The 22,461-nt window shown below is 47.1% G+C and overlaps 1 protein-coding gene across 1 annotated transcript in view; it reads right to left on the bottom strand.

The window, feature by feature from the left end:
- Window positions 1–22,461, bottom strand: part of LOC149866752 (G protein-activated inward rectifier potassium channel 1-like) — a 41,562-nt gene that overhangs the window by 6,792 nt on the left and 12,309 nt on the right. The window lies entirely within an intron of this gene.

Raw genomic sequence — 22,461 nt, 5'->3', positions numbered from 1 at the left:
TATGACTACCACCTCGTCCATGTAGGCACCAACGACACAGTGAGAAACAACCCTGGGAGAATCATGAGCGATTACAAGGCCATGGGGGTGAAGCTCAAGGAACTAGGAGTACAAGTGGTCTTCTCCTCAATCCTCCCCATTAGAGGCTGAGGCCGTCAGAGGGAGGAATGCAAACAAGTCAATCAAAGGCTTCAGAGCTGGTGTTACCATGCTGGCTTTGGATTCTTCGACCTTGGTATGCAGTTCAATGGCACTGGTCTGCATGCAAGAGATGGTATCCACTTCATGGGTAGAGGGAAGAAACTCTTCTCCATGAGAACTGCAGACTTGCTGAGGAGGGCTTTAAACTACATATGCCCAGGGGAGTGGGGGAAGATTCCACTGCAGAGCATAAATCCACTGCTGGGCATAAATCTTTTGTCCAAGAGCACCCAGAGAAGGGTATTTATGTACAGGACATCCAGATAACTACCAACAACCAGAGACACTTGCAGAAGGACAGAAAACTTGAGATGACTAGAGGTAAGCTCAGCTGTCTTTATGGGAACACCAGAAGCATGGAGAACAAACATGATGAACTGGCACTCCTTCTGGCAAACGAGGAATTTGACCTCACTGGATTGACGGAGACTTGGTGAGATGATGCATATGACTGGGTAGTAGATATCGAGGGCTACAGGCTCTATAGGAAAGACAGGGTTGGGAAGAAGGGTGGAGGGGTGGCCCTCTATGTGAAAGAGCAGTATCCCTTCAGGTTACATTTGATGGCAGGGGGAAGTCCTTTGAGACCCTCTGGGTCAAGATACAAGGGGGCTCAAGAGAAGGGGACCTGATGGTAAGAGTCTACTATAGGCCTCCCTACCAAGAAGAGGAGAGTGACCAGGCATTCTACAGGGAATTGACCAAAGCAGCCAGTACTAAAGACTTGATTGTCATGGGTGATTTCAACTACCCTGACAGTTGTTGGGAAAACCATTCAACCAGCTCCAGCAGATCAACCAACTTCTTGGCCACTACAGACATCCTGTTCTTGACACAGGTTGTGGAGGGGCTGACTAGGCGTAAAGCCACTCTGAACTTGGTGCTGACCAAACGTGAAGATGTGGTAGGCAACCTAAAGACTGGAGGTGCTCTGGGTGACAGTGATCATGATTTGATTAGATTCACTACACCAAAAGGCTGAGAATTTTCCCAGTAGAACAGAAGTCCTAGGCTTCAGATGGGTAGACTTTGGTAAACTCAGGAGTCTAGTTGGAAAGGCCCTTTGCAACTGGCGATTGGATGACCTGGGAGCTCATGAAGGATGGAGCTTCCTTAAAGAGGCTATTCTCACTGCTCAAAAAGAGGCCATCCCCAGGTGATCAAAAAGGGGGGAAGGAACCAAGAGACCCACCTGGCTCAATAGACACATTAGGGAACTTCTTTTTTCTTTTTCAGAAGTGTACATGCATTTGAAAAATGGTTCAGCATCCAAAGAAGAGTACGCTCATGCGGCCAGGGTCAAGCTGGAAACCGAAATTAAAGACAACAAAAAATCCTTCTATAGGTACATAGGGAGCAAGGAAAAAATCAAGCTCCACTGTGGCACTCCTACTGAATACGGAGGTGAAGCCCACAGTTGACCCCTGTGGAAAGGCAGAGCTCCTTAATACTTACTTTGCATCAGTATTCCTGAAACCACATGACAACTTGTCACCTGTCTAGAGGCAGAGAGAATACGGGAATGATAGCAGTCCACATAAAATCAGTCTCGAACAGGACCAGATACTCTTAGATCATATGGACATTTTCAAGTTGGCTGGGCCAGGTGATCTTCATCTGAGAGTGCTGAAGGAACTGGCTGAGCTCATAGTGGTGCCTTTGGTGAGGCTGTTCGAAGAGTTGTGGAACTCAGGAGTGGTCCCAAATGATTGGAAGAGGGCTAACATGGTACCCATCTTTAAACTGGTAAATCTGACTTCAGTCCTGGGAAAAATCTTTGAAAAAATCATCAAGGAAGCTATCAACCACAAGCTCGCACCTAGTGGGGTAGTGAGAAATAACCAGCATGACTTTGTCGAGGGGAGGTCTAACAAACCTGGTGTCCTTTTATGACCAGGTAATTAACCAGCTGGATGTGGGACAGGAGGTGGATGTCATCTACCTAGATTTCAGCAAGGCCTTTGATACTGTTTCGCATTATATCCTCTCAATTAAGTTGGAAAGTACTGGCCTAGACCAGGCTACAGTGAGGTGGGTTGGCAACTGGTTCAGCGGCCGATCCCAGCAAGTGGTAATTGATGGAGTGGCCTCATCCTAGAGGGCCATCTCCAGTGGTGTCCTCCAGAGATCAGTGCTTGGAACTATGCTCTTTAACATCTTTATCAATGACCTGGATGAGGGAGTAAAAAGTGCAATGATTAAGTTTAAGGGTGATACCAAGCTGTGGGGATAAGCGGGCACATCCAAGGACAGGAAAAAGATCCAAGATGACCTTGACAGGCTGGTTCTATGGGCTGAATGCAATCAGATAAGGTTCAACAGGGACAAGTGCAAGGTCCTTCATCTGGGTAGAAAGAACCCTTATCATATCTATACAATGGGTGGTGGTCCCCTAGCTGGCACTGCATCTGAAAAGGACCTAGGGGTGATAATTGACCAGAAGATGAATATGAGCCACCAGTGTGATGAAGTTGCCAATAGAGCAAATAGAACTCTGACATGCATCAGCAGATGTCACCAACAAATCCAGAGAGGTGCTCCTCCCCCACTAGTCAGCATTGGTGGGGCCACAGCTAAAGTACTGTGCCCAGTTCTGGGCATCGCACTTCAAGAAGGATGTGGACAAGCTTGAAAGGGTGCAGAAAAGGGCCACACGCATGATCAGGGACCTGAGGGATAGACCTGATGAGGAAAGACTTCAGGATCTGGGTTTGTTCACTCTGAGTAAAAGAAGGCTGAGGGGAGACTTAATAGCTGCCTACAAATATGTCAAGGGAGAACACTAGGACCTGGGAGAACAACTTTTCAGAAAAGTGCCTCTTGGGAGGGCAAGGTCCAAAGGACACAAGCCAGTCGAGGAAAATTTTAGGCTAGACATAAGGAAAAACTTCTTTTCCGTAGAGGTAGCTAGAATCCAGAACATACTTCCAGCAGAGGTGGTGCAATTACCATCCCTGGTGGTGTTCAAGAGGAAGCTGGACAAGGAACTCGTTGAGCTTATTTGAGCCCGATTACCTCCTGCCCATGGCAGAAGACTGGATTTGATCATCTTACAGATCCCTTCTGGCCCTTCTTTCTAAGATTCTATGACTAAGCCTCGGTGGATATGGGGGCATGGGCATACAGAGTACTTTTCAGGGTAGTGCTTGAACTGGGAAGAAATTCTCTGCGAGACTGACAGAAGCTGCTGCTGGTATCTGTGGCTGGGAGGTGGTATTGCTGAAGGCTGGGGAGGATAGCTTACTCCATGGTGCATTGTGCAAGGGAGCTCAGCAAGACTCGTGGTGCTTGGGAGAAGTCCCAGAAGCTGGAAAAAGACCAGTGTGGTGCCAATATTTAAGAAGGGGAGGAGGGAGATACCTCGACCCTGTTGAGGGTGCTGCTGGCCCAGAACTGTAAGGGATACTAGCTGACACTGTGGAGGGAGCTCTTGATAGATTCCTTGGATATGGGTGGTGCAGTAGGATTAAGTTATTTAGATTCAAGCTAAGCTTTTGATACCATGCCTCATGGGAAATTATTGGCTAAAGTGGAGAGGATGACTATAAAGGATGGCATCAGTGTTACAATCATGAGGGGGATAAAGCATATGTTTAAAGGAAGCCTGCAGCAGGTTATGCTGAAAGGGGAGTTAGCCAATTGAAAACCAAGTACCAGCCATTGTCCACAGAGAGGTATCCCTGACATTGAGACTAGCCTTGAGCAGCCTAAGCCATCTGTGCACTACATGCCCCGATGATTTGTCAAGTTGTAGCACTAAAGTCTTGTCCCCACCATGCCTATTAATTCATATGCTGTCCCTCTCACTGCCTACAGTGGTGCTGTGATGCTGTCACAGGTACTAGTGTTAACAATGCAATCCTCCTCTTCTCAGTGCCCCAGCCCCACTCACCAAGAAGCACACTACAGATGCTCAGCACTGCCAGCTGCCAGTAGCATAGGTGCACAGTTCCATTTGTACTATGATTAACTTGAGTTAAAGTCTAAGGCAGGACACTGAGCAAAAGGCAGGGGCTGGGCTGGTGTACTACAGTCAACTCCCAAACCTGACTGTAACAGGGTACCATTTCTGGGGCTGTGGAAAGCCTTTGGAGGCACCCTGGAGTCCCCGTTTTTCTGCCTCAGTTTGGGAACAGTCGCCCCTTCACTCGCCTGCCATGTCTTGATGTTCCTTGTGCTTCTCAAAGGGGAGGCTGCCCCAGGGCTTCCCATATCTGGTCTCACTGTAAGGAACACCTGGGAGGTATGAAGCTCCTGCCTTAAGGGCTAATTGCATAGCTCCATACCACCTCTACACCATGCCCCATGTGCCACAGATTTCAAATCTCCAAAAATGGATAAGACCCTTGTCCTAGCATCTCCAAGCCACTCTAAACCTTTCTTCTTCCTTTTGTTGGGGCTTTAGCCTTCTCAGTTTCTGCCCTTCTACTCTGGCTGGTTTTGCAGCCTTGGCATACTGCTCTAGACCTGGCTTCTGGGCCCCAGCACTCCGCCCCTCTCTGGGTTCAATGAAAGCTCAAGCGTTGAGCCTGCCTGTGGCATAGCTCAAGGCAGTTGTGTGCCTCTTGGGCTGTGTGTAGATGAAATGAGGGTATGTGTGCACAACACTTTCAAGTGGGTTAAATGTTTTTGCACTGCTTTAATGGTATTGGTGTTTGCACATGTCGCAGTCTATCGCACAATAATTGCAGCCGCTGTAGCAAATTCAGTGGTGTAATGTGCCTTAAACGACTTGGGGCGCAGCAAAACAAAACTCCTCCAAGGAGTTAGTTTGCTGCCCTTACAGCCGTGGAGTGAAGCCCAAGAAAAAAAGTGGCGTTCTTTTTCTTTTTTTTTTTTTTCCTGGAGCCTGCCTGCCTGAGCTGTGCAGAGGCCCGGTGCTTCCCTCTGCAGCTGCAGTGTCGCCCTGGGACCGCCTGAGCTGGGTGCCTGCGGGCGGGTGCCACCTGGAGTGGGGTTGCTGCTGCCATGGAGGGAAGCATCAGCCCTCTCTATAGCTCAGGGACCGCTCTGCCCGCTAGCAGCTCACCCTCCCCTCCACGCCACCGGAGAAGCAGTTATATGCATGGGTGTGTGCACAACATGGGGGCTTACTTGGCCCTAAACTGAAGCGTTGTTTTTTAAAAACCCACCACTTTGATTTAGGGCACCCCTACACATGCCCTTGGGCACTAATGGGACCTCCAAAAGTACCCCTTATAGTCCCAACCCAAACCACCAGTTTAAACTGCAACATAAGTGCTAAGCCCCTGGGCTATAACAAGAAAAACAATAGAGGCAGCATGTCTGCTTACCAAGCTTCTCTTTCTCTGTGGGTCATTCTGTCCTATCCCCTGGCCAGCAGAACTGTTTTCTTTCAGTCTCCTGGCCATTCAGGAGCCCTGCACTCTGCCAGTGCCAGGGCTGTCTGTCCCAGCTAGCTCAACCCAGGGCTTATACAGCTCTGGTCTGAGCTCTCTCCCAGTCATGCAACAGCCCCAGTCAGCTGTTGGTGGGTGGTGGGTGGTGCTCTGAAAACTCTGTCCTTAAAAGGGCCGCTTTCTAGTAACAGGGCTAGGATTCCCTGCTACACTGATCCTAAACACTGCAACTTAATGCCTGCAAATCATGACCTGGGAACCCAAGATTGGTTCCCCACACCACACCCTTGGCTTCCTCACCTCATTCCACCTTGCTTCCCCTGCTAGCACCTGCCTTGTGCCCCACTCAAATACAAACAATTTATAAGGAAAGATTAGGCCTTTTATTTTTACATATTGGTAGGTGGGTGGGAAGGAGGGAATTTATGAGGGAGGCTGGCAGGGAGAGATTAAGGAGTAGCAAAAGCTGAGGAAGCTGATTCAGTGCAGCCGACCCCCACATCTAGCACCTCCTACCCCCAGTCCTGTGGGTCTTTTCTGACCAAGACAGACCTTAAGTACAGTGGAGTGTGTTTTTAGGCAACCACATGTGTGTGAAGTACTCTCAGTTACATGGTCCAAGCCACAGCTTCTTTCTGAACTCAGACCCAGCACCAACTTCCAGTTCCATGTTGCCAGTGAGTCTAGGGTTTGTGGATGGCAGTGATGGGAAAGGTCTTGGTGAGTCCTAGAATCAAAATCCCAGGTAAGCGTGTGTCTAGTCATCATGGAAAAGAATGAAAGGGTAGATGTTTGCAGTGTTGACAAGCCATACATTTTGAGCCAAGCATTCTGCCAATGTGTCGTTGTAGGGGCTGTCCAACCTATGCACTAGGTGACAGCAAGGTCAAGGTTGTTTTCATCATGACCCACTCAGTCACAAATGGAACTGACAGCATATTCTCAAGCAGTCTGTCTGCTAGGAAGTCATAGCAGGACTCTTCTTTTCATGGATCCTTCATAGTGAGCTTGCCCCTTTCAGGATTCAGGTGGACCATGTCCTCCAGTGAGAGGAGTGAGTACATGGCAGGACTGCCTGCCTCTCTTGGAAATGAATGGCTCCTGCTTCTGATGAGGGGAGATTGTTCAAGCTGTAGAACAGAGGGAATGGATGAAGTCCTACCAAGCCCAGTGCACAGACCTAGTCAGTAGTGGCATCACCCAGGCAAGGCACTGTACCATCTTTCAGGTGCCACATCTGAGCAGAGTGTTTACAGGGACAGCTACCCCACAACTATCCCTCCACACACCACACAGTTGGCAGCAGTGGGAGTATGGCTTTGCCAGGCAGCCTAACTCATTTGGATACCACAGAGGTAGCTATCTGTAGCAGCCATCCCCAGGACAGCATTTAGGTCATGGACACTAGTCCCTGACCCCCAGCCACAATCACTGGTAGCTGTAGTCACTCTGCTAAACCCATTCAGCTACTCCCCAGTCTCTTTCCTGGGAGTCCCGGGGATAGAGGTGGAGAGGAAAAGCGGGGTGGAGGAAAGAGGTGGGAAGAAATGGGGTGCAGCTGTTCGCAGCAAGAGGCAAGAATGCTGCACAAGCAGCTGCACTAGGGTCCCAGCCCAGGCAGCCAGGAGGCTGCCAGGAGGCTGCACTGTGGCAGGCAGTGGGGAGGCTACATGGGGGTCTGTGGAGCCCTGGCCTGGCTTGTTGCACACGTGCATCCGCTGCCAGAAATGAGTCAGGCCAAGGCTCCATGGACCCTAGTGCAGCCTCCTGGCTGCCTGCCACAGCCAGCCCAGGACCCAGGTGCAGCTGCTTGTGTAGCTGGGGGTGGCCTGAAACTACAGTTTAATTACCCTGATTAAGGCGGGAGAAACCATTAATCCACACGTTATTAAGCATGGATTAATGGCTTCCCTGGGCTTAATCAGGGTAATTAAGACATGGTTTGGGGCCACTGGGCAATCTGCAGGGAGGGGCAGGACTGCCAGGTCTTCTTAGACAGAGGCCTGCCACACTCAGCCCATAAAAATGCTAGCTAGCACCAGGATCTTCCCAGAATACCAGTCAGCCACTTCCTCAAGTTCAGTACACTTCTATTTATATCCCAGCTTGGCACCAGTACCAGGACCCTGTCCTTCACAGAGGACAGAGGCACTCAGTGGGTGCAACATCCCCGACCCCCTCCAAGCTCCTTATCAAAATGCTGAGAAAAGGAAGGGTCTAGGTAAGGTTAGTGCAATGCCTTCCACCCATCCAACGTGCATACAGTCATGGTCCATGGCACTCCATACCAAAGGGCACCCCATCTCCCTTGAGCACTCTGTGAATAGGGTACAGCACAGGCCTCAATAATAGTCTCTCACTTCTTCCTTCATAAGCACATTATAGATTTGTTTTGATTTGGTTAATGAAGGGCTTATTGGGGGGTGTTATTTAATACTGCTGGTTTATACAGAATTTTACTTTGAGCTTTGGTTTATTTAATAAGGGTATATTTGTTAAAGAAAAACATTTTGATCCCCTCCCAACTCCCCCCACAATCCCTTGCCCCCAAGTCAGCACCCGGGGCAGCTGCCACAACTAGTCACCCTGCCCTAGTTATCCTACTTGTTCTTGGGAACCTCCAAAGACTGGGCCACTTCAAGGCATATTGGGATATATGCTCTCACCTGCCAGTGAAGCATCAGGACTCCATTCTGCCACTTGCTGAGTAATGCTTGGAAGTGGTTTGCCTGTCTGTCTGAAGCCCTACATTTTGGAACTGCTTCAAACCCTGTGACAATTTAACCCGCTACAAATGTTACATCTAAGGGTGAAATTCCATTTCGTTTTGATTATCTAATGGACTAAATCAGGGATCAACAATGTTTTCTGGAGGTAAGGGTGGAAGGCAGCTTGAGTCAGAGATGGGCAAGCATTAGGACACATTCGCTGCAGCCACTTCTCCCTTCCACTCAGCTGCAAGATGGTGCAGTGAAAGCCCCCTCCCACCAGTCAGTGTTGTGACACAGCACAGGCCAAGCCCCCTGCCACTGAAGCCCCAGGCAGCTGACTACAGCACAATGCAGGAAGAACTCCAGGCAGTTGGCTGCAGCACGGAGCAGTTAGAGTCCCTTGTTGTCAAAGCCATGGCTCCATGGGCCTGATCCAAACTCTTGAGAGGCCAAATTCAGCCTGGAGGCCGCTGGCCTAGAAACCAGTGATGTCCAAATGATCCAGCTCTGAATAGCAAGGGGTTGGTCTGTGGGCTGGATCCGGAGAATGGAACTGCATCATCTGGCCCAAGGGACTGGAATTTGATGGTGGCAGTATTACATGGAATTTGATGGGGAAACCTGCAGGCCAGATGACACAGCACCATGGGCTGGATCCAACCCACAGGCTGTATCTTGGTCACCCTGCCCGACATTACCAAAGACAATAAAACCTAGACCACCAACAGTAATAGTGTGTCACCCCTTATATTGAATTTGCCTAGCTTTAACTTTCAGCTATTTGTATTCAAAGATATAACCAGAACTAGACCAGAGAACTAACTATCATATTTCTGTGTTCCTGGTATGTATTTAGTCTGTGATCCAGCAGCCTATAACCTCTTATTTAGTAACTACATTTCATGCACCTTGAGTCTTTCACTGTATGTCATGTTTTCCAATCTTGTGATACTATCAACCTTTCTCCCACTGTTTATACCTCAAAGGACTGCATTAACTCTTTTGACCACAGTGTGGCAATAGAAGCTCATGTTCAGCTCATCCACCATGAAACCCAAGTCCATTCAGCGTCCTTGCTTCCCAGAAAGCAGAACAGGGTACCTTATAGACTAACTTGTTCAGAGTACAATGTAACATATTTTCTTGTATACGACATGGCCAGAACTAAAATATTCACTTTTTGAGAAAAAGAATGAAGGGAAAAAAAAGATCTTTTCTTGTAGCAATCAACTGAATAGAAGCAGCTAGGAAGCCTGTTCTGCTCCCTGTGGATTATGGGCAGACTTTACTTTCGCTTTCACCTGGTTAAACAGCAGAAACTGCTACTACTGTACTTCCTTGCATATAATGCACATGCCATTTCCAGCAGCTGGTTTTTTTTTTTAAAGGTATGTTGTATGTTAGAAAACACAATATTTCATCAGATGTTATGGTAGAGTTGCTAACACAGCCTATATACTTTGTTCTCAGAGTGGGCAGGCAGAAGCACAGGGCCCACACCAGTGTCTTGAGGCCAGGAGTGGCAGAAGCATAGAGCCTGGACTGGCAGCAGCGCTGGCAGGGACTCTGCCACCTGTGGTGGGGGCTGTGGGCAATGAGGACGGGTGTGTGTGTGTATGTTCAAAGGGTGAGTCCCACATGCACACCCCATCATACACATGTACCCACACCCCGCCTTGCAGTGCCATACATGCACACCCTACATCCCCCCACACACCCAGCCACCTTCCCCTTACACACATGCCACAACCCACTCCAGCCACCCTCCCCAACACAGCCCCCCACAAACCCCATACCCACCCACATCCACATGCTCCCTCACCCCACGTACACACTTACACCCCGCAACCACATACATCCCCCCACACACATATCCACCCCCAACACACTCTCCCCCACACCCTACATACCCATGGTGGTGTCTGCAGGCAGTCTGTGATTGGTGGTTGCCACTCGCCACCACCAGGATCTCACCTGGCAGTATCATTGGTAGCTACACATGGATGAGCAGCATGAGGTAGTAGTCAGAGAATCCGGTAATCCTTCTATGACATCTCAGATTTGGGTTCCAGACAAGTAGCAGACCTCCCAGGACAACAGGTCAGGCCGTGAGATGGCTCCCTCCATCCCCTTCAGAAAGGAATAGCTAACCACCATCATTACCTGTAACTTCCTCTTAGTGGCAGTGGTCTCAATCCTCTCTCACCTTGGGGATTCCTGGCCTGGCCTCTTCAATCGATGGAATGCGCTCCTCCTCCTCTGTTGCTAGCACTCCATATCTATTTTCCAAACAAACCACTGCAGGTGGGGATGACTACTTTTTCTTGCTGCCAGAGGTCACAAGCTTCCAACCTTCCTGGGAGTCCATGCCCTCTTCCTTTCCTAGCACCACCTCTGGCAGTCCTTCCTCCACAGCCCTAGAGGTTTTCTTCAGGATGTAATTGATGACGTCCCCATTGCAGGGGATGCTTCAGAGCCTTGCGACCTCCTCCTGTAGCTCTCTTACCTTTTCCCTGAGGGACACCACCAGAAGGCACAGCTCACATTGCAGGCACTCCCCCACCCGGCTGACACTGGAATGAACTTGAAAGCCGCAGTATACACAGCACCAAGCCAGGGCCTGGGTGGAAGAATTGATGGTGTGGTCCCCCTCCCCTGACCAATCTGCTGCTCTACTTTCTAGTCATCTCCCTTTGCTACCTGCCCAATCTTTTGCTCATGCTACTTGCGGTACCTGCTCTTGCCTGCCAGCTGGCAGATAAGCTGGAAAAAGACTCAAAATGTGTCTAGGTAAGTGATGATAACTCTCCACGTCAAGCAAGACAGGAAAGACAAAACCACCTAGTGCTGCTCAGCCATGGACTGCGGGGCAAGGAGGTCCGAGGTATCCATTCCCAGGTCCCTGAAGTGACTTTACTGTTCCTGTAACTGACCAGCCCTCCAGAGGTTAAACTGACTTGGCCTGCAGAGGAGTAATAAACACAAGCTGGGGACGCAAACAGCCACTGAGCTCTGCCCTTTGCCTGTAGCCATCCTCAGGAATGTCTAGAACAGTGATTCTCAATGCAAGTGCTGTGAGCTCCTTTTAAGAGTTCCACCCTGCCATCACTGCCAGGTGGAACTCCCTTGACATGCCTTTGTTTCTAGATGTCATGTGGAATCAGACTGAGAAGTAGCTCCATTAGGAGGGGGTGCCCTGCTGCAGCCTGGCATAACATGAGAATCTGTCATGAAGCTGTTGCTGTTGGCCTGCCTGAGACTGGCAACACCACCATGGTTCACAGGGGGCGCGTTTACATGTGCAGTTAACGCACCTGAATTTTCATCACAGAACATTCAGGCTCATTAAAGCTCTATGAGGTGCACATCTACACTTGTACACCTGTTGAGAGCAAATTGCACCTGACAGAAGCAGCCCAGCCCAGGGCTGCTCCTGCCCTGCTCTGCCCCCTCACAACAGCCGGATCCCTGTTGAACAGGGATGGCTCTCTTGCCCACATGTATCAGGACCTTCCTGATTCCCATGTGGCTGGCAGGCAGCATCCTGCAGAGCCAGGACAGCTTTCCCCACTCCCTGTGGCCCCCTGCTGGCTAGGATGACCAGGGTCAATTTGCTCCTGGTCAGTATCCACATGTGCACTACTACATAGTACCTAATGCACCATTAATCTGGTACCTGTATTTATTGGTACTAGCAAATAGCACATTAGCCAAATTTACTCCACAGCAAGTCCTGCACGCATGTAGACACTGATGCTTTACTGTGCATTAGATTAGTCTAATGCACAGTAAAGTACCCTATGTAGACACACCCAGGATACACTAAGTGCTGCTCCTGCCCTGGACTTTCCAGTGGGTGAGAGATGGCCCTGAGCTTCATGCATCAATGCAAAAGTGGGGGGGGGGGCTTGTTTACTTACATGGAAGAAAGAAGGGACTCCCTCTGCTTGCTTCTGCAGAAGGTGCCTTGAATCTAAAAAGGTGGAGAACCACTGCTCTAGAGACTTGGGCCCAAAAGGGATACTAGGACTTCTGCTCTCCATCCCCCTAGCTGGAGTCTCACCACAACATAGCTTCCCAGCCATTTTGAAGTGCTTCAGGAGGGAGGAACCTGTACATCTGCACAATGCTGACTTGTTTCAAATTTGAAGCACTTCAAAGAAGAGTAAAATTTGAAGTATTTCTAAAGAATGTCTGTGTAAACCTTTGATTTTGGAACCTCACCTTGTAAAATGCTCCCTATTGTTCACTCTGAGAACAACAGCACTGACTATTTGTCAGCATCACTAGGTAACACTGCATAGCCCCAAAGGGTAATAGCCACCACTATATAATGGACCCTTTTAATCCAGTGAGTGCCCAAGGACATACAGCACACATTCAAAATACATCACAAAAGATTAACATAGTTGTTTTTTTTAAAAACTGCAAAGCATTTAGTAATCCTGACCCACACGAAAATCTTGGAAACCTTGTGCTTACTGGCTAAATATGGGTTCCCTTAAACATACAGAAATTGATAAGGGATATCTCTTAGCATTGCTTCACTCTGAGAGAAGTAAAAAACTGTCTGTCTAATCATGTGCAAGAGAAGATCAGCTGTCAGCAAGACTGGACAAAACACAATTGGAAGAGCACAAACTGCAAAAAGCACAGGACTCGTTAGATAACTCAGTCTATTTTCTAACATGGCACAAGTAGAATATAGCAGTGCAACGGCAGTGAATATGCCCACTTTGAGCTGCCATACTTTACATCAAGATGGGTAAGTTACTTCAGAAAACATGATTTTAGGAAGGCATGGTTAATTCCTCCGATAAACTGGAGCAACTTGTACTATGCTGGCAGCTTCCTAAAAAACTTACGTGATCCAGAGCCACAACAGGGCGTCCACTTCAGCCTGCTTCCCCCATAACCTAGAGTAGGGTGTGTGGCTGAGCATGTTTCAGCTGCCACAGCTGATGTAATGGGAACAACTGGTAGTTTGCAAAATATCAAGCTACTTTAAAGGGATGTATTTGGTAACTGTGTTGGTCTGAGACAAAAAGAAATGCATGTTTGCACAGGGGAAGCTGAAGGTAAAAGTCTGTTCCTTAGGATCCATGACAGTGTCTTTGTGAGTTGCTCTTTGATGTGCAGATTAAAATGATTTGCAAACCACTGAAGTCCTCATTTTGGCTATTATGATGTGGGATCTCTTCCACACACTTTTCTTCAGAATTTCACCATGCTCCACCTCAAGAGAATCTGGGCTCATATTAGCATTTTCTGACAATATAATTGCAGAACGGCCTGCTTTTAGAAACTCCCTCAGTCTGCCAGACACAACAATTCACGTTTGGTTTGAAATCATTGCAAAATTCCAAAGGCCTTGTTGTATGGGACATTTAACACGTGTTTTTGTAGTTAGTAGTAATACTACAAGTACTTGTAATACTACAAGTTACAACTTCTATGCAATTGAATGGAAATGCTTATTACAATCTGGACGGGTCTGTAGCAGGCTGTGCAGTTGACAAATAGCTGTTTTTCAGTCTCAAGCCTGGCACCAGGTCTGCACAGGAGCTGGTGAGCACCACTCATATTTAGGGACCACTGTAATTCAGGTTCTGGGGGAAGGGGTGGGGGGAAGCGGGCTCCCTGCAGGGTTGCTAGTGCCAATTTCAGCCAAGGGCAGGCCTTCTCATGCCTCTGATTAGCTGAAGGAGCCTACCACAGGGCCGATTACTATCAAACAGCAGCACAGAGGTTGTTCTTTAGCTGTTTTAAGAAAGTAGAGTTCACCACATATTAAACAGCTTCTAAGTAAAGCTCGCTACTTACACTTCTTGATGAAACCATAATAAATAAATGTTATTAAACAACAACTTTTGCCAAGTGCTAACTTTTATAGAATGCTGACCCTCATGCCTATGCCCACAGCCCCTAGAGCAGGGGTATTTACCTGCTGTGCTCTGTGCAGGGCTTTTAAACTCCCTGTCAAAGCAGGGAATTGAATAATCTAATAGGCTGAGTCCCATACTAGGCTGCCCCTGGAAACACGTGGGGCTTCCACAATGTTTCCGGGGCTCTGCTGCCTTTCTTCTCTGTTCTCCAGGTAAGTTTTTTGTTTTTTTGTTGGGTTTTTTTGGGGTGGGGTTACTTATTTCCCCCATCCTTCCTCTCCTCCCTCAGTCTCAGGCCATTTCCAGCCAAATCACAGTCTTCCAGAGCTTCAGGCAAAATGCTAAATTTCAGACTTTCCCCTGAAATCTCCTGAAACCCAAAATGCAGTAATCCCTACTCATATTATGTCTGTGGAGTGGTCTCATGATAGCTGAACATGTTACTTAACACCACCTGGAGATACTCTTCCTGTGAAAAGTACTAACTCTGCTATGATACATTGGCACTTAGCATGTGTTTTACTGCTTGAACATGTGGACACTTTCATTTTAAATGCAATTAACACATCCTAAGTGCAACATACTACAAGGCCTCAAGAGACATGAAATACCTCTTCTATTCTGAGGTGTCACATGGGGCCCTTGCTAAAATAGCTTGACTTTCCTTTGATGTCCATGAAATCATCAAGCTTTAGAAGTTTAAATGAAAATACATTTCCTGCTAGCATCAGGCAATGGGCATTATCTGTGTCAGTAAAATGATAAAGGTTTTAAAAACATGACAGGTTTACCTTACAAGTTGGGACAAGTTGTGCAGCTCTTTCTTCAAGATTTCTAGACTCTAATTGCCTTAAAGGCTTTAATTGTGGCCTCCCCTGCATTTGCAGCCAACTACTGTCCCACAGGATCCCCAGTCACCACTTTCTATGCTTACACATAACTATAAAGTGTGATACCCAAAACACCAAGATGACCCTATCCTATGACACAGATAACAGGGGGAGATGAGGTCACTGCCAATGCCCTGCCACAGCAACAACAAGGAAGTAGTCAGTTATTACATACTTAGAAGATCTTAGGAACAGGACCATGCTCCATACTACAAAAAAAGCAAAACACTATTAGCCATGCCAATCTGATCAGGGGAGATTATGCCTTCCTGACCCAAATTTAGAAGTCAGTCAGCTGTTGAGTGGAAGGAGAAACCTAAAAAAACTCTAGGTTTTATTGTATCAGCTGAAGCATCAATGCAAACCAGACAAGAAAATCAAAACAAAATGAAAATGTCTACTGTTGTACTGATGCATGCAAGTATTTTCTCAAGTGGCCTTGTGCTGCTGTTACTGTTGATATGCAAGTCTATGTGTTCTGGAAGGCCAACATTAGCAAGCAGGTTTCCAGATTCCAGAGGCTACATAGAAAAAAATTACTTGAATTCACATTCAGTGGCAAAGCGAGGTTTGTTGTCTCTAGTCCCTGTTCTTACCAGTTTTGATTGTCACTTGGACAGCTAACCAGCTGGTCTATTTAAAAATCAGCTCAACTTAGTGAATCTTGCCCATGACAAGTAGCAACACAGTATGTAAGTTATGTCCCCCAAGGTCACTACAAAAAACAAATTTTGCAGCCCCTGTATTTGTACCCAAAATGTCCATATCTTGTACTAATGTTTATCTATCTTTCCATTGAGATATTTATTTCTACTCAACTCTTTTGGCAAGTGAGCACAACTGCACCTTTGATTCTTCTTATCTTTGCCTCACTAGTGTGTTTTTACTTTTATGTTACTTCTCAAATTATTCAGCTACTGTTTTTTGCAACTGCCTTTTTTGACTCACCCTCTTCACTCAATGTGTTGGCTTTTTTTGTTTGTTTTACATTTGTTACCAGGTCATTTAGCAGTCATGAGGCAGTCAAGGCTCCTTTCCAGAGCTTTAGCTTAACTGTAGCTTGGCCTAACTATGGCTTACCATCACTGGAAGTCCTACACCTACAGCTTTACCTATGGCTAACATCTCATCTAAATTTATCCATAGGCACTTTGGTAGCCATTTGCTTTTGGGTGGTTATTGGGGTTTTGTTTGTTTTTTACTCTAAATCTCTCTTCTTCTGTCCTAAGATTCACCCTACCAGAGTATTTGTAAAGAGTAGCCATATGCCCCCCTCAGTCTCTATTTTGCTAAACTAAACAAGCCAAGCTCCCTCCATCTTTTTTCATAAGAAAAGGTAAAGGGGTCTTTCCTGGAGATAAGACTGGGGAGGTGCAGGAAGTAGGAAGAGGCTTCTTACTTCTGGATTTAAATAGTGATTGGGAAACATGGTTAATAATGGCCAGAAAGTTTGCTTCTGGGATGGGGAGTTAAGCAAGGAAGCAGTAGTTGGGGAGAAACGGTTGGGGAGGGATCTGGAGTTGTAGGTTCTGTGTGGAGAATACCATCTGTGGGTTGTTTGTCTGTGGCCCTTCTTTGATCTGTTTCAGTTTAATTTAATCTTTCAGGAATGTCAGTGACCAGAACTGCACACAATATTTCATGTGGAGTCTTATCAACACCTTGTACAATGGGACAACTAACTCCTTGACTCTACTGCATATAACCTGACTAATGTACTTTAAGATTGTCTTAGCCTTTTCAGGCTTCATTGCACTAGCTGTTTATTGTCATCTAACCAATACACTCAAATCCCTTTCTTCCTCATTTGTCTCCAGCCTATGCACCCACATCTTATTCTGAGATCCATGGTACTGTTGGCACTGGATTTAAGAACCAGATACCTTGTTCCAGGAAGACCCAAACCCTCAGACCAACCACTACCTTTCCATTTGATAATAGGTGACTTTTATTAATACACAGTGATAGCAGATACGAATAATGCAAACAATTCTATATCTACCAGTCCTAGAGCTGTCATCAGAGTCAAGGTATGTCTGGCCAGGACACAAACTTCACCCTGAGGTTCTCTCTTAAATGTCAGATGTCAGCAGCCTGGAGGTAGAAGGCTGAGACTCCCCTCCTTCCCCTACAGTGGAGTGGGTAAGACGGGCTGGTGGTGTGTCCTCTGTCCATGGCGCCTCAGGTTACCCTCTCTTGGACCCTTTGCTACTCTGAAATCCCCTTTTTTGTATTCTTTTCCCCTCCTGATGACTCTTCATTTCTGGCCACTGCTGATTGGTCTCTCAGTGGTCATCATACTGTCCATGTACTGTCCTGTCAACACATTTCTTTGTTTCACAAACCCATCACATGCTCACATCTTAATTTGGGCTTTATCGGTCTTCAATTCCCAGCCTGAGTGTCTGCTCACTGTTTGCTTGTATCAGACACAGCGGGCCTTGAAGAAACTTTGTCACAGACAGGCTTTTTATAAATCAATTAACCCTTGCTGTTGCTCTGGACCATTAGCCTAATGCATATCTACTTTATCTATAGGCCAGTTCCCAAAAGCAAACCTCTAAATACCATTTTCTAGCCACCAGGTACTGGTCCTTAAGTCCATGACTTTGGCATTTTGTGCTGATATATTTCATTTCTTCCATTCCACAAAATTATCTAAATCTTCCTGTTTAATAATCGGTCCTATTTCATAATACTCTCAGTTCAGGGTCATTAGCAAATTCCATGAATTCCAGTATTGAGGTTGCAGATAAAACTGTTGAAAAGGATGGGTCTTAAAACTGATCCCTGAGGAACATCACTGGTAACCACCCTCCAATCACAAAAGTCACCTTCCAACTTTCTTTAGCTTCTCTTTGAGCCAGCTCCTAATCCATCTCATGCATTTGGTGCCCATCCTAATCCATCTCATGCATTTGGTGCCCATCCTAATCCATCTCATGCATTGGTGCCCATCCTCTCTAATTTAGCCAATAATTTCCTGTGAGGAATAGTACCAAAAATGTTGCTTAAATCAAGACAAAGCAAGTGAACTGCATTATCCTTATCTGGGGAGTCAATTATCTTTTTACAAAAGGATAGCAAAATTACGATTCTCCTCTGACAAACCCATGCTGGGTTTTGTCCCATTTTCTATTTCCTTCTATATATTTAACAATCCTTTCCCTCAGTATCTGCTCTAAGAGGTTCCTTATTGTTAAGGTCAAGCTAACAAGTCTATAATTGCTTGGATCATTCTTTCTCCCCTTTTTGAAAACTGAAAACTGCATTTACTATTTTCCAGTCTTTGAATATTGATAGATGCCATGAAGATTCATCCTAGTTGCTATTTTCTATGCCAGTTCCTTCCTTATGATGGGATGGAGATGATCCGGACCTCCCCTCCCCTAAATTTTGCTTCCACCTCAAGTATGGTAATTTCCATATTTATGTCCTCCTTGCCAAGTAGTAATCTTGCCAATGTCCTCATTTCCATCTTCATCCTAATTGATGACTGAGGGAAAGTATTTGTCTAGCTCTTGAGCCATGCTTACATGGTCCTTGATCTCAACTCCATCAACATATAGTGGTTTCCCTTCCCCCTACTGATTTTTTTTAGATGACCAAACAAACGTTTGCTATTATTTTGAATACACTTTGCAAGATCAGGCTCAGCTAAGCCTTTTGCCATTCTTACCTTGTGTCTGCATTTCTTGACCTCAGAAAGATAGTCTTCCTTACCAGCCAGTCTCATTTTCCAATGCTTGTAGATCCTGTGTTTATTCCTAATTGCTTGTGTAAGGTTTCTGTTTATCTGTGCAGATTTATAGTCCTTGCCTTCCATTTTTTCCCTCTTGGGATGCACGTCCTGATAGTATTATACTGTTGCTTTAGTTAATAAGTTCCACACTACCTTCACAGACAAGTTTCTTAGCTCTTTAGTCCAGTTAAACACCTTAAATAATTGTCTTATTTTCTCAGAATTAGCCCAAGACCTTTGTTATTTATCCTTGTCCCTCTTGTAGTTTAGTCTAAAAAGAATCAGCTTGTGATCACTTGATCTCAGATTACTTCCTGCAACCAGTTATTCTACAGAGTCCTTGCTACTTGCCAAAACTAGATCCAAAGTACCTGTCATGGGTACCCCTATATGCAGTGATTAATTTTGGGGGACATTATTTACATGCATAGATGTTGCCTAGAATTTGATTTACTACTGTCATGTTTGATCTTTATTACAGCTAAGGTTAAACTATGTTCAGTTTTATCACCTGTATGAACCTTGGTATTTGGTATGAATGTATCTTTGTATTTTTTGAGTCTGAAGTAGGATTGTCCCTATCCAAACCATCATATACAAATCCAAAATCTAACCCAGGGGTGGGCAATTATTTTGGCTATAGGGCTCCTTAACAAGTTTTGGTGAGCTGTTGAAGGCTGCAAAGGTAGCCCTGCCCCTTGATAGGTGCCCTGCCCCCTGGTTGCCAACTTGGTACAAGAAATCCTAGCCCTAACCCCTCATCTTTGCCACCTGAAGTCCCTCCCCTTGTCCTGGAAGCACTCCTTTGGGGGAGGGTCCCATCTTGGAATCGGAAAAAAAAATCATATACTAAAATAATTAAACATCTACTTTAACCTATTTTATTTCAAAAAAATATTTTTGTCCTGATTTATGTGCATCTGCATTATATATATATATAGGCAACTGCATAACAGCTCAAAATACAGTCTTACTCTTGTATATTGTGTAGGTGGAGGGGGTTTATGTGGGTGGGATTGGGGGAGTATGCAGTTGGGGAGTGGGTGGATGTGTGGTAGGGTGTGGGTGTGGTGGGTGGGGTGTGTGTGATGTGATATGGAGGGGTGTGGGTCTGGGGTGTGTGGATAGGGTGGAGGGGATATATAGAAGGATGTGGGCATGTGAGGGGGTATGGTGAGGGGTGGGAATGTGTTGTGGCTGTGGGAGGGCATGAACAACGCATGCCCCTGGAGGCTGAAGGGACACAGCAGCCGCCTGCAGGCAGTGGCAGCAGTGGGGGGTGTGGTGGCAATGAGCAGGGAGTTCCTGTAGGCGGCCATGGCAGTGCTGGCAGTGAGCAGGGGGGTGGCAAACACTGACTGGAGATCAACAACCACCCACAGTTGCCACTGGCAGCATCTGCAGCAGCCAGCACCAATTGGCAATCACCCACAGATGCTGCTGGCAGTGTCGGCAGTGGGGGGTGGTGAGTGGTGACTGCCCACGGGCACCGTCAGCAGTGTTCGCAGAACTTCTCTCAGGGGGTGCACCACCAATCTCAGGGGGTGCACCTGTACCTGCATGCACCCGCTATGCATCACCGATGTGGTATGGTGGGGGGTGGAAAGGTACGGATGTGGGTCCTCTGAGTCCCCAGAGTGTGCAAGTCAATGGAGCTGCATATGGTGGCAGTGTGTGGGGCCAGCCTACCCAGTCCCACAGTGCGCATCTTCTGCACTCCCGCCTGAGTCCCCAGCCATACGTGGTGGTAGTGAGCAGGACCAGCCCGATCCAGCCCCATAGTGCACAGCTCCTGCCCAAGCCCCTGGCTGCATGTGGTGGCAGGGTACAGGGCCAGTCCCACCTGGCCCCACAGCATGCAGCTCCCATGCTCCCAGCCAAGTTCCTGGCCACACATGGCGGCATCCAGCAGGGCCAGCCCAAGCCAGCACCAAATTGTGCAGCTCCAGCACTTCTGCAATGTGTGGGGCCAGCCCAGCCTGGCCTCACAGCATGCAGTTCCCCACACTCCCTTTCCCCGAAAGGGAGTCCCTGGCCTGGTGGGGCCCTTACCTGAATTTCCAGTCTCCCAGTAAGGAACAGCCTCTGCCAGGCAGAAACTTCTTGTCTCTAGCACCCCCTACCTTGGGACTGGGGGCAGGTCAGGCCAGGTTGGGGTGAGGGTTGGTTGCTTAGCAATGGAGTCACACTTCAGCTTTCAGAGGGGCAGGGAGGGCTTGGGCCCATGATCATTCTTTTGGCTTACAGAAGCGCCCCACGGGCCAGATGGTATCAGCTGGCAGGCTGGATCCAGCCCACAAACCAGATTTTGCCTGCCCCTGACCGAACCTCTTAGTAAAACTACTGTTAAACCTAATACAACCTTGACACAACACAAGACATAACACCCTAATCTGCCACAGGTAATGCAGTGGGACCACGCCAGCCAAAATCCTGCTTCTGTAAAAGCTTGCTTGTATGGGCTCAAGAGATTGCAAATGGAGGGCTATACCCCCTGCTACAGAGGAAGACAAAAACCCCACACTCTGTACTAGTCTGACCAGGGGGTAAAAGTCCTTCCTGACCCCAGTTGGGAAATTGGGATGACCCTGAGCAGAGGGGCAAGACCCACTAGCCAGGAATCTCTGGCAAGAGCACTGCCACACACCAGTCAAAATACCCAGCCTTGGCCAAAACCAACACCCAATACCTCTGAAGAAGGCTTAAAAAACTCAACACATGAATCAGAAAAGGGAGTGGGAAGCAGTTGGGGAGGGGCACGATGGAATTTAAGCCAGTGCAGCAACCAAAAAAGCCCAGAAGCATGACAAAGACCCAGGGGAGAGCATAGACCTAGCTATACTTATTTCAACCCTGATCAAGTGCCAAGAACACTTCTCGCCAGACATTAACAATCTGCATACCAGAAAACTGCTGGCATGCATAGCTAACTGATAGAGTGAAAGCAAACTCTGCTCCTATCAGTATCTTCAGCCTCAGAACTACATCCCACATTTTTCAGTTGTGATAGACAACTCTTCTGTTTTCCTTTGTAGCTGGTCTGTCTACTCACCTCAAGAGTGAATCCAGTAATACAGAACTGTCTTTTCCTAGTTTTCACATCCCAGCAACATTTTTCCTTTCACTCTCCTTCTGTCCGTCAAACACATGATCTCCCTTGCCATTTCCTTTCTTCTTCCTGGGCTGAAGTCACTTTCACACTGCATTCATCCCTTCTTCTCTCTCCTACCTGTTTTGGGATTAGCCCACGCATGACATCCCACTGTTAGATATCACCTACGTCTCCTCTTCATCCCTCAGCACACCAAACCAATTCTTCTAGTTTACTTCACTTCTGCTAGCTTGTCACTTCTGTTGCTTAATTCTAACATTCACAATCCCACTTGGGCTCCCCTCCTCTTCAGAAAAACTGCCCATGAGATTAGCAAGCTTAACAGGCATCTGAGGCTTCTCATTTGTATGCACACCCTCACCTCTCCTTTCTTCCATCACCTGCTCAAATTTCTATCCAAGCTCCATCATTTTCTTGTAGTTACATGTCCAGCCCTTTAATTTTCTCCTCCAATATAACATCAGGCAGCAGTTCATGCACACGTACCAGCCATCTGGCACTGATGCAAGGATAATATACATGCTGCATCTTACACATCCTATCACCTTCGTTTCTTATCT

The sequence above is a fragment of the Crocodylus siamensis genome, chromosome 4 (genome assembly GCF_052110815.1).
Source record: "Crocodylus siamensis isolate JL-2025a chromosome 4, ASM5211081v1, whole genome shotgun sequence".
NCBI classification, from domain to species: Eukaryota; Metazoa; Chordata; order Crocodylia; family Crocodylidae; genus Crocodylus; species Crocodylus siamensis.
This window is presented reverse-complemented; position numbering and strand designations above follow the sequence as displayed.